This window comes from Eulemur rufifrons, chromosome 7 (genome assembly GCF_041146395.1).
Source record: "Eulemur rufifrons isolate Redbay chromosome 7, OSU_ERuf_1, whole genome shotgun sequence".
NCBI classification, from domain to species: domain Eukaryota; kingdom Metazoa; phylum Chordata; class Mammalia; order Primates; family Lemuridae; genus Eulemur; species Eulemur rufifrons.
Window position 1 is genome coordinate 89,385,254 of NC_090989.1, and position 14,433 is coordinate 89,399,686.

Consider the following 14,433-nt stretch of genomic DNA (forward strand, 5'->3'; position numbering starts at 1 on the left):
CTCAGACCTCCGGCCAGGTTCTGACTCAAGCTTCAGTCCTGGCTCTCCAGCTGCTGGTGTGAGAAGACCACAGACTGCCACCAGCCTGACTCATGCTTCTTCCTGAACGAGTTCTCTATCCTTCCTGTGACCACACCAGCTCCTAGAATTGTTCTCCTCCACTGTGCCTGGCCTTCACTTTCTGCTTCTGCTCCTGCCGGCAAAGGATTTCTCCTAAACTACCTAGCTGATTCTGGTGGGACAATGAGAAGTCACCCCACAAGTGCAAAAACAATTCAGTGCCAATGTCCCAAGGGTGGCAGGGAACACATACTGAAAGCCTACTTCTGGGTGTGGCATCCCAAGACACTCTGAAACTCAATAGGCCTACTTTGCATCATTCCTAGGCCAAAGTAAGGAAAAAGCAATAATGTGCATCCTTGATTTATTAAGCAGTCTGGGGAAACACTGTGAGGTGACCTAAAGAAACCCACTCAATGTGTGAGCACTGAAAATCTCAATACTCCTTTCTTCCTTAGCATACTGGGAGACAGGGAGCACAGTGGCTATCTTGAAAGAAGGCATGCCCTTCTCCACTTGACCACAGAAGTAAATTCTAAAGGCATATGTTTTTAAACATCAAATGAATATATCTGCTTAGAATGCTTACATTATTTCAAATCTTATTTCCAGGGCCTATTCTAGTGAAGGTTCAAAATTAATTAGAGATTATTAAGAAAGCCAGCTTCTTGCAAGTCTAAGAAGGAAAGGTCACCTTTATACACAATGGCTTCCTCCATTGTATTTTTTCCCTGACTTAAACCATAGCATCCAACTGATATCAGTTTTTTCTGCTTCTGAGGAGATTGAAACAAGATCTAAAAAATTATACCCAACTCTCAGATACTATGAATCTGAAAGTAATACCAGTTTTATAAGTGGTTCTAGAAATTCAGGCATATTTTATCATCAAACACTCTATAGGCTCCCATTATATAGGCATCTTCTCTCCCAAAGCTGTTGCTTGCTCTGCCTATGTGCCCATTTCTCTTATGGCACAACTAGAGTCCCACACTCAGGATTAAATCTACTAGCTAGCTTTGACATCTCCCACACCCCTCGTAAACACACATGGAGCATGGGCCTTGTCTTCAGGGAGCCACAGGCTCTATCTAAAATGTGAGCCCAAGGATCACTTGGGGGCTTATTAAAATATAGATTCCAGAACTTACTTCCAGAGATTCCATCTCAATAGGTCTGTGAGGGACCCAGGATCCTATATTTTTAGTAAGCACCCAGTAGACCCACAGTCCAGATTTGACTATCACTGTGTCCAGCTGGAAGGACAGGAGAAGCATGACTGGAACCAAGGGACAACAATGCCTGTTCACACCCACTTCTGTGTATTTCATGTGGAGACACACTTGCTTTGCCTGTTTCCCCACTAAGTTCAAGGAATGAGTGTAATCAACACATGCCAACGCGAAGAGAAGGAGAAGAGCGATGTTTTCATGAGTCACTAGGTCAGGGTGGGGGTGATCAGAGTCACTACAAAACTGTGCTTGATTACTGTAGAATGTAAAACCCCAAAGAGGTCATTTAGCCACAGATGAGGAAACCAAGGCCCAGGAAATAAAATTAACTTAATAAATTCTTACAGTTAAGGAGTGTGTGTGTTCCAGATGGGGAGTGTGTGGCTCAAAACCCATGTCACTTCATACCATCTACTCTGTATATATGAAATGTTTTGCTTTTAATATGGATGTTTTAATTGCCTCAATTTCTTTTTACCTTACATCCTATATTTATCCTGATCACAAGTTATAAAGAGACCCAAGGGTCCATAACCTCTACAGAATAGCAAAATATAGAGTAAATCTTTTCAAAACCATATGCTTAAATACAAACCAATTTTCTAATGAATATGGTATTCATATTTTATCACAAGGCAGAAATAGAAAAATCAAAAATACTAGAGCTTACCCACTGAGTGTGTGAAAGAGCTGAAGGGGGCAACGTGGAAGAAAAAGACCCTGAAGCTCCCAGAATCTGGCACAGGCTTTTTAGCCATAAACTACCTTATGCTTCTTCCAATTTTCCTTATCTATGAAGTTCTCTAATAACTTGTACTTTATCCCTTTTACCATCACTCTCTCCAGACATCTTTGGTCCCAAGACATAATAAAATCTCAAGAATGTTGGATTCCAGGGACACCCTGGCTCACTGGGTCTCCACACGTGTGCAGCTTTTTTTGCCTTTTTGCCTTTTTGCCCTCCCATCCTCCCTGCTACTCCCACAGCTGCAGTCCTGACCCAACACAAAACTTTAGAAAAGTCCCTCAACTTACCAGTCTGTGTCGCACCAACTATAAAGAAAAAGCACATGAGTATTGATTTGAAAAGTCTTAGGAAATATTTACAGGATGTTTTAAATAAAACATGTGATCTTCTCTTCTCACTCTTTGGATAGTCCATCCATGAGCTCCTAAGCGACAAAGCAGCCAGCTTCCTACAAACATCTCCTAGACCTTAAACTCATATATAGCAGTGTGTCATGCCTAACGGGTCTGCCAGGGTTTGGTCTGCCTGAAATTCGTAGGCCAGCACCCTGGCTACACCAGCCCACTGCTGCAGTGATGCTGTAGCTCTGTCCGCCTCCCCTCCCCAACCCCACACCCTACTGGCTGTGACCATTAGCACTGGGCAATTGAGAGTGGGTGGAGGTCAACAGGTTGGGCTTCTGACCCAGACAGACCAAAGTTCAAGTTCAGCTCCTTCCAGTTGTGTGGTACTAAGCAAGTTATCTAAACCTTCCAACCTTCAATTTGCCCCTGTGCAAAAAATGGTAGTGATAGAAATCATATCTTCCTCGGGGCTATTTGGAAAATTTTATCATATGAGGAAAATTAAACACAACACATAATATGCTTTCGAGACGTGAGTGTTTCACTCCTATTTCCAAGACAGAGTAGATGTTTGAGAACTCCTTCACTTAGTAACATTGTGCCCTGCTCTGACAGAGCTATATTCAACATATTCACACTCCCCAGCTGTCAAACAGCAAAGTTTCATAACCGGTAACTTCAAACTCCAAAAGGTTGCACCTTCTAGTCTAAGTAGCTCTAATGTAATGTGTAGGATTAGGCCCAGGAATCTGAATATTTAACAGCGACAAAGATTCTTTGCTTGGCTAAACTTCAGGTAGACTTCTCAATCTTCTGGTAGGCCTATCCGTGTACTTTCTTGTAAAATCCAGTTTTAGCAAAGAACCTTGCTAAGTCAGTTTATCAAGAACTCCCACCTTCAATATCTGATCTGATGTCTGATCAGGTTCCTCATCCTCCACCATCCTCCGGGTGATGTCTCATCACCCTGGCCTGTCTTCAGCAACATTCCTGTTAGGTCAGCTTAGCCAGAATTCCGCTTACCCCTGATGTTTTCTCTTAGTAATTTTCCATCCAATGACCCCCCACACTGCTCCTTGGCTATAAGTTCCCATTTACCCATGCTGTATTTGGAATCGAGCCCAATCCCTCTCCCCCACTGCAAGACCCCACTGCAGTGGTCCCTATACCTATCACAGTGGTCCTGAATAAAGTCTTCCTTACCATGCTTTAACAATTACCATAGAATAAGTTTTTCTTTAGCACCAGACACTGTAGGCCATTCAAAAAAGTAACATCAGACTTCACTTTAATAAACACTGAGCTATAGTTTCAGATGAACTCATGTTCCCATAGCACTGTCCATCTGCAAAGCACTCTCACATTATCTCATTTGACCATCGTCAGCCCAGGAAGGACTATACAGGGATGTTCCAAAATCCTCCAGAATCACTGACCCTCCCTCTTCCTCCTCATGAAATTTGCACTTGTAGCAGGAACTAAGTTTTCTAACTCAATTCAGAGATTATTTTTATTTGGCTCCTATGTCAAGGCAACTAACAAAAACACTTCATGAATCCAAAGAATGATCTGCGATAGTCCATGGAAGGTTAGGCCTCTTAAAGTATCAAAACTTTCAGTGGAAATCTCACTGAAAACTACCATGCTCTCGGAATTCTTATGTCTACTTGTAGTTTCTCATACTTGTTATACTATACCTGTCTCTGCTAGCACCCCTTCCTTAATATTTGCTGGTTTTAATCTCACTTGGTCTGAGAAACCAAGAGCTTTAGTGGAACTACTAATAAACTAAGCACCGACAGTCTCTAGTGAGGGAATGAAGAGCTCTTCTATTATTTTGATGCATATGCGCTTTCGAGTTGATTTGTATGACATCCAAATGGCTAATCAAAGGCTTTCTCAAACAATTGCCTGGCTTAGGACTAGTTTGAGAACAGAATACAAGATTGGATTACTCTAACCAGTATTTCAGTCTAGTGAGGCCTGACTACCCATACTGAGCTTTCAGCTGATAGGAGAAATTTATATTTTATGTAGGCATTTAACATTTTAAAAAGGAACAAAAAGAGGTTAATAAAAATTCTGTAGATTAGATCCTATTTAGTGCGGGTGAATTTTCACTTCCATCCCCCCTGCTCAGTGCAGACAAGAAATATTAAGGCAATTTTTCTTTAACATCTCCATTAACTCTGGCCCCCTCCCCAGGAGAAACAATGTCATCTTGGGTGATCCCTAACATACTTCATCTGGGTATGGGACAAGTTTCTCACTTATTACAGTAATCATGTTTCTGTATTGGCTTTAGGTTTAGGGTTTTCTGTGTAGATTCCCCTCCTACATTTAGTTAAACCTCTTTAAAGGCAAAATCTAGATCAAATTCATTTTAGTATCTTTCACCGTATTAAAAACATAAAGAACAAGCTGGTCTGAGTGCAGTGGTGTTTACACCTAATTGATCACAACCAGTTACAGATTCCTTTGTTCCTTCTCCATTCCCACTGTTTCAGTTGACTAGCCTTAAAAAAAAAAAAATGAAATTAAATTCAAAAAAATACAAAAATAAGAAAAAACATAAAGAACTCAATAAATCACATATTTGCTAAATGAAGACCCATTCCAGGTTCTTTTTATTACTGTAGCTACAACTCCATCCCAGAGTTGAACTTTGCTCAGATACACATACTCTAAATGGCCCCTTTCTAATAATTTGCCTTTTAGCAATGGGAAAGGGAAAAGGTCCAAGTTGAGAACAAAAAAGAAAAAGGATAAAAAGAATATTTAAGCATTTCACTATAATACCTTCCCCACCACTCACCCACCCGCCCACTCACCTACCCTGTACAGGACTATAAAATCCTGCAGAAACCATTTAAAAGAACAGCTTGGAAATGTTTCAGGAAAAACCCTTTCTCTACTCAGTCTCCATTCCTTCATTCAACAAAGGCCCAAAGGTGACAGGAAGAGCAGCATGGAGCAGCAGACATTATCTTAGATACAGCTTTTCCCGGACAATCGACTGGCTTCCCTATCACCAGTCTCAGACAGCTGAGAAACAACTGGCAGTATGAGACAAGCACCTTGGACTGTCAGGTAAATGTAGGGAACACAGCAGAGAAAGAGAAGCAGCAGGGGCCTGGTAAGGGAACAAACATGGAATTGAGGAGAGCAGCTGGGAACCCCTGTGAGAAAGCATGGCCAGAGAGGAAATTAGGCCATGGGACCGGATGGACGGCAAATTGGTGGCAGTGGGGGACGGTCTCCAAAGTCCATAGAGAATCTGCAATTTGGCTAAAGCATGTATGAATAATTGGGAATTAACTGTATACGCAAAAGATTTCACCTCATTTACCACAGTAGCTAGATAAAGACCATATTAAATTAAATAAGAGGCTGTTCACCCACAACCAAACCAAGACCATTCGCCTTCATTCTCTACTAAGATTTCATAGAAATTTCACCATGCCTTTGCAGCCATCCTTTCAATCTGTATAAGGCTTCTGTTTGTTGGTCTTGAAGAGGCTGATTCCACTTTTCAAGATGAGGTTTGAATAGGACTACATTAATCCAGATGCTCTTTCTAAAAGTCTTTTAAAGCCACAGATTCCAAACATTAACATAAAGATACTCAGGGACCAGCTGCTGCAATTAACAAATTGTTTATATTTTCCCTTCCGTTGGCTTAAAAGTACTAGAAGGAATTTTAAGCAAGATGAGACTGCTATTCGGATTTAGGCGTTTTAAATGGATGGTTTTCATGTTTTTCAGACTAAAAATAATAGTCTGTATGTTAGACTCTGTGTTGTATAAATAGGCTTCAGTTCACAAGACTCAATTCCGTGGCAGTCACCATGCAGTACAAAACAAAGCATGAAGAAACTGAACTATTTGTGGAATAAGGTTCAGTATTTGGAAACTTCTAATCATTTAGAGTAACTTTCCCACCAGAGAAAAGAGTAGTCTTCCACGAATATGCTTGAATGCTTTCAATCCTAACAGGTTGAATAGTGAATTCACTCTCTGGTCAGAGAGAATGGCAGTCATTCTGCACCCAGAGGTGTGAAAGTGGCACAGTCTTCACAGCCCCCACCACGAGGCAGCCCACATTCCTCCAGTCTGAGGAGGTGCCACAGAGCACAGAAACATCTCCCCCAGTGGTCATCTTTTACTGCACCCATGAATGGATTCTCAGTTCGCCGATGGACTCATAGAGTTTTCCCCGTAAATAACACATTCCTGAGACATGCTATATCAACATCGAATGAGTTTCACTGGCAGCTCATGCTATTCCCATTTCGGCACTTTTGCCACAGCAAAAGCCTTCTATTCCTAGGAAATCGGGAGGCTTTAGATATTTCCAATATGATTCACACAGTAGTTCAAAATTACATGTTAAGTCTTCTAGAAGCAGTAAGTTCAAAGAACTCATAAGGATGCTTCAGTCCAATTGTTTACCTCTTGTATCTTTACAGAGAAATCTCTATTAAGATGTAGGTAACCCTTGGGTTTTATTTTTAAATAGTTACAGTCAAATGTAGGACCCCCATGGTAAAAGAATCTGTGGTACAAAGCTTGGGAATATCTCCACGGAGATGTCCAAAAGAAGGAACAGATAGCCTTGTGACAAGCAGAAAAGGGAATCCTATAAATTCCCTTGTCACATATTCCCTAAGCAAAAGTCTCATAATAGTTCTCCTTCATTTTATCTCTAACACTATATACTAATTCTATTTTCTTTTTTCTATGACTTCTGAAAAGGGGAAAGGAAAATTCCCTTAAGAAACTCCTCAAAAAGTTTTCTATAAATGGAATTTATAGAATTTTTTCACAACAAACGAAAGAACCATTTTAGGCCTACATTACATTAAAGAGAGACATTAAATATAGCTATAACAAAAGTAAAATCACTGAGAATAAAATATACCCTTAGCAACTCACCCTAAGCTTTCCTTATTTGTCTCTCATCGAAGAATTTTTTAATGAAAGAAGTAGGTTCCTTACATTTAAATTGTGACCATTTGGAAAGCCAAGATTTGACAGAACAAGTGGAAAACAGATGAACTGAGCAATATAATGGCATATAAAAATAGGTATTGAAACATCAAACCAGTATGTCTAAACCTGTATTTATATTAAGCTATTTCACATGTAAAGTTTAAAGGAATCTGGGAATTCCCCAGGCAAGTTCTTGGAAACCTATTTTTGCTGTGTTCCCATAGAGATATACAGCTCTCCAATACCAGTTCTACTTCATTTCTTCCCCAGGACCAGTCAGGAATGCTCCTTCCCCCAGGAAACATAATGCTTGGAACAAAAAATGATAAGATCTTTGAATTTTTCCTCAAATTTATAATCTCAGACATTCCTTACTTTACCAAACACAAAAAACAGAAATTGAAATCTAGGTAATACTAGATATTCCTACCTTTAATCTTAGACGTTCCTTACTTAGATATTCATTACTTGGTCACTCTTTTTTTAAAAAAAAAAATCTAGAAATTAAGATCTAGGTAATTTTTGGTCATGGGTTAAATACACTTGACAAAAGTACAAAATTTCCCACAGGCAACAAAAACAAAAATGCCCATTTTGAGAGACGCTTTAGAAAACACATATCAAATGGTAAATCCCTTACACCACCATTTATTTACTGACAATCATTTAGTAAGGGCTGCTAAATGATTTAGGTGTTTGGGTGTTGGAATGCTGGTAGCACTGCATGTTCACAGGCATACAATGTTTTTTTCTTTTTATGAGAAGTAAAGGAGGAGGAATGGAATGATGTCTAGGCACAACTGCTCTTAAAATAATAAACCTTAAAATGTCTCTAGAAAACCACAACATACCTATTTTGCTACAAACATATCTACTTTTCACCACATGTCCACCTCTCAAATGCTGGCTTCCACTTACGTCCCCAGACAATGGCGTTAACTTACAGGGCAGACACAGAGTAAAACCCTGTACACATCTGGTGTTTATAGGGGAAAACCCCACTATTGAATTTTTTCATTTCAAAGTCCTTTCATTACTTATGTATACAGCTGTTTTCTGTTGGCTAATAATCAGAACTGCAACACTCATGCACGCTGACTCCAGGCGTAACTATGCCAAGCTGTTTGTGCTCAGCTGTAAAGAGCTGGAATTCCGGGTGTCAGGGGAGATGCCCTGTACATTCCCCCTCCCCCACCAAAAAAAAAAAAAAAAGTTAATACAGCTGTTTTCCTCTCAGGAATGCCAAAAGAATGCAATTCCTCCCTCTAAACCTCCCCCAACCCCATCTCCACCAATATTGTGTTCCCTGTTCATGCCAGTGTATGAAGAGAGTTTTAAAAATGTTGTTTCCAATAGTAACATATGACACATCTACAACAGAGAAAAACCAAAAATAAACCAGAATTTTGTGCTAAATAAGAAGTGTGAGTACTAGACTGTAAATGACATAAAACAGCAGTTAACAATTTCAGAGAAGATAAATATGTGCTTTTGAACAAGGTGTTCTTAAAGTCTCCATCAGCACATTCTAAGCCTATCTTAATATAATTATATGAAATGTTTATGTACTTGTCTGGCGTGTTGCTCTGCTTTCTAAATAAAGGGGTAACTTCAGTTTGAAATAATGGACATAGAAGCCTCAGCTTTCCATTTCTGTAGATTTCCCCTCTCAGCTCAGCTTACCACCTTTATAGGGCCACACAGAACCTGCACAGAAGGCTTTTGTGTATAGGTCTCAGCCATGTATCTTCATATAGTAACTGGCAAAGCCCTCCAAGGAGTCCCTTTCTTTTCTCACTAAACACAAAGGTTTTCTCTTACAGTAAACAGAGAAGACATTTAACATTAGAGCAATACTGAGGCAGTAATGCCATAAAAGTAGAACAAAGATTTGCATGAAATTCTGTTGTCTTGGTTTCAACTCAAAACTAGCTATTTAAAAAAAAGGTCAATAACAGGAAGGGCATTTGTCATTACCTGAAAGTTACATTTAGAAAATGTGTTTCAATCTGAGCTCTTCTGCTAGCTTATGTAGGCAGCTTGGAGAAGACAACCAGGTGAAAGGAGTAAAAACTATACACAACCCTATTTCTGTATGATATTCCTAACAGCCTCCCTCCATTTGTGGGCTTGCCTCCTTCATTATCCTCCGCCAAGCCTACCTGGCTCCCGGATCACGTAGGAGGAGTAAAAGTCAGGTATCCATCCTTCCTCCCTCCCCACCAGCTCTAGAAGTCCCACTGGAATGGAGATGTGGGCAACTACTGGCAGGTAGGAAATGATTCAATTGCTTGCAAATTCATCCTTGCTCACCACCGCAACTCCAACCATTGTCACAGCAAAGGTGAAGTTTTTATATCTGTTGTGACCCAAGAAGTCCACTGTTCTACATGGCACCAGTGGTTTGTTCTTTTGGGCATGGAGGAACACGGGGGAAGGACAGAAATAAATATATGATCAGTCCACAATTCTGAATATTCTATACTCAACCAAAGAGTGAAAGAGAAGGTACTGCCTGTTTCTTGGAAGAAACAAGTTGTAGGAATCCTTACAGCATTAGCAAATAACTTTCCCCTCTGGGCTTGCATTTCTATTTTCAATAAAATTTGGGAGGGGAGGAAAAAAAAATTTGCTAATATTTTTTAGTATATCATTTAAGTAACAGATAATGAAATTTAAACAAAAAATACTTCAATTGGAATGTTAGGAGTTCTACTAAAAGGGAAATAATGGCAAACCTTGGTATGGAGCCAGTTCTATGTAAATCAGCAGAAGACAGGAAAGAAACTGCAGTCGCAGTGGCTTAACGTGATACGTTAGAGTCAGAGTGGCTTTTTAGGTTCCCCTAGTTTTTGAAAATCCTATTTTAAGTTTAATTAAGCAATGAATTTCCTTCTTTGTAGTAAGCATAAAATGTAAAGATATTACATGAGAATTTATATAAAGTGTTATATAAATGGAAATGACAGCTTTCAGAGTGACAAAAAAGGTAGCTCATCCAGAGGAAGTGAATGGACTAGAGTAACCTATTTGACACCTGTGTGGCTTTCATCATTCAGTATGAGGTGGTAAGCTTTCCAATGAGACCATGTTAATACAGCCCTCTCTTTAAAATTCAGCTCCTGTAGAAGGTTCTTCTTGCCACTTGGACCTATCCATAAAATGGTTTTAAATAATTTGATACTGACGTAACCAGGAAATTTGACTCATCTTTATTGTTCTTCAGTGTTGTTCTCTAACAAATTACCTAATTCCTACAGCAAACAAAAATGGCCTGCTTAAAAAACATCACTCTAGAATGCATTTAATTCCTGCATCTATTTTAATATTTGGTTACTAACTACACTTTGCCATCTCTCCATTCCCAAACACACCAGTTGGCTTCTACAGACAATCCTCACTCTCTGTAAAGATCATGAAGGTTGCAGGACACTCCAGATCCCTGCTCAGGCAACCCCTTCATTTGTTTCTCTAACCCACTGTTGTGCACCCCTGGTGGAATCAACTTAGCATTCTGTGTTCTACAAATGTTCAAAGTACATCCTTTGGACAGAAATGACTGAGTACTGAGATGGCCTTGCTGGCAAAGAACTTCAAACATCACTGATGCATTCTGGGGTGCCACTCAAGAAAATATGACTGTCTGGCATAAGCAAAACTTTTACAATAAGGTAGAAGGGGAAAAAATTTTGAGCAATCTAGCTTTGCTGTTAAAACTGTGAGGCTCAGGCTAGGCATGGTGGCTCACGCCTGTAATCCCAGCACTTTGGGAGGCCAAGGCAGGAGGATCGCTTGAAGTCAGGAGGTCAAGACCAGCCTGGCAATATAGCAAGACCCCATTTCTATAAAAAATAAAAAAAAAAAAATCAGCCAAGCATGGTGACTTACACCAGTAGTCCCAGCTACTCAGAGGCTGAGGCAGGAGGATCGCCTGAGCCCAAATGTTCGAGGTTGCAGTGAACTATGATCAGGCCACTGCCCTCTAGCATGGGCGACAAAGCAAGACTTCCATCTATAAAAACACAAAAACCCAAAAAACTGCCAGGCCTATGTAACAGTATCTACAAGTAGGCCTAAGTTATGAAAATTATTAGTTATACATACACACACACACATATACACAAATTACCACCAGCCAATTAAAAATGAGTGCAGGATCCAAATTTTTATCTCAAAAGCAACCCTGACTCCATGAACTCTAAAAATTTATGAAATAATTCCAGAACTGTTTATATGTCATAACATTTACACATAAAAAACTAAATGATTATTACAAAAGGCTTTTGGCTAAGAAGCAGGTGTTGGGTAATCATTAGTTTATAAAGCTGTATCTACTTAAAAGAAAACTTTCTAAAAATAACCTAAAATACCAACTATCTTATACATTACCCATTTCACCATACACATTATCTGATTTCTATTTGCTTCTATACTAAGGTGTGCTTCTGTACCTCATTTTCTTCCTCACTGTTGTCTCCCTATCTCCTAGCTATTTCTTTCCCTCACTATAATTACATATAGAGATAACCAAACAAATAACACAAAAGATGGCAGTATTCAATCTCGTCCTCATTTCTAGGCATCCCATTGGGCATGCAGTGGTAAATATTTAATAACCAGCTCTACAGGGGTATGCGGTGGGGTGGGGGAGTCCTGGATTGTAATGTTTAACAATTTCCTTGGTATAAATACTCCCACCATGGCCAATTTCAACCCACCAGTATGACTTCACTGAACACAGGGTTGGAGAAAGATACACAGCAACACAATTTTCCACATATGTGTATAAGTATTTACATCATACAGATACAAGAGATGTTAAGAACTTCAAGAGCATAGATAATAGCAACATGTAGTAATATAATAACAAAGTAGATCTTATTACCTCTGTTACTAAGTGTAATTGAAATTGTAAGCTTGCATGTCTTAATGTTTAATAATGGCTGTATTTAACAATCAGCTCACAAAATACCTGAAAAGTTAACAATTGGTTCTCCAGTGATGGTACAAATCATCACCAGCACAGCACTGACATGGTCTGCTCAGTTCTACTCCATTGTACTAGGGCAAAGGTACCACAGAATGGTAGGGAAATATCAACACCTTCTCTGGATCCCACAACTTCAAAATAGTAATAGTAATAGAATCATTCCGGGCACCATAGCTCACACCTGCAATCCCAGCACCTCAGGAGGCCAGGCCAGGAGAATTGCTTGAGCTCAGGAGTTAGAGGCTACAGTGCACTAAGATCATGCCACTGCACTCCAGCCTAGGTGACAGAGCAAGATCCTGTCTCTGAAAAAAAATTAAAAATAAACTTAAAAAAATCAAAATAGCTGGAACCAGAGTAAAAGACTGGTTTTAAGTGACCAGTTTTTCAGAGAGCTATAACTCAAAATGATCTCTTAAAAAACTTACAAGAACTATAGTGAAAAGAGCTCATGGGCTGTGGAATGACTGAAAACTACATGCAAATCTCCATTGCTTCCATTAGTCAGTCATGTGATCTCAGGCAAAAGCCAATTAGTATATCCATGTGCTAGGCAGTATGCTTCATACTGAAAACACAATTGTGGACCAGACAAAAACAAAATCAGCCCTCCTTGAGTGTATATTCTAGGTATAAATAATGTAGTATTTGAGAGCCTTGTTTTCCTCATCTATAAAATGTGCTAACCCCTATTCCAACCTCACAGTGCTAATGGGATAATTAAATGAAGCAATGAAAATGGCAAAGAATACTCTGCTCCATTATCTAAATGTGATTCTTTTATAGAAAAGCAAATGACACCAATATTTTCGACCTTTTTATTATCTTCTCTAGCAAAGATCTGAAGAGGAACAGAGATAAATGACTCCCAAAATTCTGAACCATTTGACCAAGTGTATTAAGAGATGACTATTGAGACTATCAAGAGTTCTTATAGGTCTCAGTTCTTTAGCCATTACCTCAGACAGTCAAAATTATTCTTAAGGGAAAAATGAACACAGGACACTTATGGATCTAAAACCCAGGGAGGCCAGAACAAGCAGATCATGACAAGAGCACATGCATTCTTCAAGTGAATTGCTTCTGACTGCAACAGTAAGGACAGTTTCAATGGTGGGAGGTCAAATAACTCTACATACCTTATATGCTCTCAAACAATCTTGTAAGGGCTAATGATCACTCATTCATTTTATTAAGTCATTCAACAAAAATATACAAGGCTTACTCTGTGGCAGATATTGATCGAGGAACTAGAAATATAGTGGTGATTAAACCAGTCCAACGTATTTTGGGAAAAGCCAAAGATTGATAACCTCAGCTGTAAAATGACAGTCATCTCAAGTCAGAACAAAATGGGTGGCTTTGAAATGCTTTCTTCACCAAAGTATATTTGGGGAAGACTACTCTTATTCTCCTGTGGGAAAGAAGTTTCCTAAATTGCCAATATGTTTATTAATATAAATCAGAGCACTTTAGGCCCTTCATGCATACATTATACTTCTGTAGTCACCAGTAGTCTAGAACTCCCATCTACCTATGAAACAGAAATACCCTCAAAAGGATAAACAGCAGCACTTCTTAAGAGAAGAAAATGAAAAAAAAATCTCTCCTGACAGCCAAGGTATTTTCTAACACAGACACACACACACACAGACATACACACAGACACACACACACACACACACACACACACACACGTTGGAATATTCCTGGATTTCTAAACCTAATGTAATTCATGAAAATTATAGCAAAATTCAAGACAGTGAATTTCATGTTACATAAGTAAATAATGTCTGGCAATTTCTTTTTGATAACTACTTGTAAACATTGCTCTAGAATATGGACATCTTTATGAGATTTATAAAATGGGATCTCACTTGTAGAAAATAAAGTAAAAATTTGTATGACCCTAGAACTAAAATTTAGTGTAGTAAAACACAAAGATTGACTTCTACTCTGTATGATACATATGAATATTCAATCTAGTGTAAGTTTATAAGATATTGCAATTATAGTCACAGAATAAGCTATAATTTGATGTAAAATATAGTCAATTACAAAAAAAAG

General features: G+C 39.0%; 1 protein-coding gene across 3 annotated transcripts in view; it reads right to left on the bottom strand.

The window, feature by feature from the left end:
* Window positions 1-14,433, bottom strand: part of FNDC3B (fibronectin type III domain containing 3B) — a 329,585-nt gene that overhangs the window by 198,774 nt on the left and 116,378 nt on the right. The gene's annotated exons all lie outside the window — the stretch shown is intronic.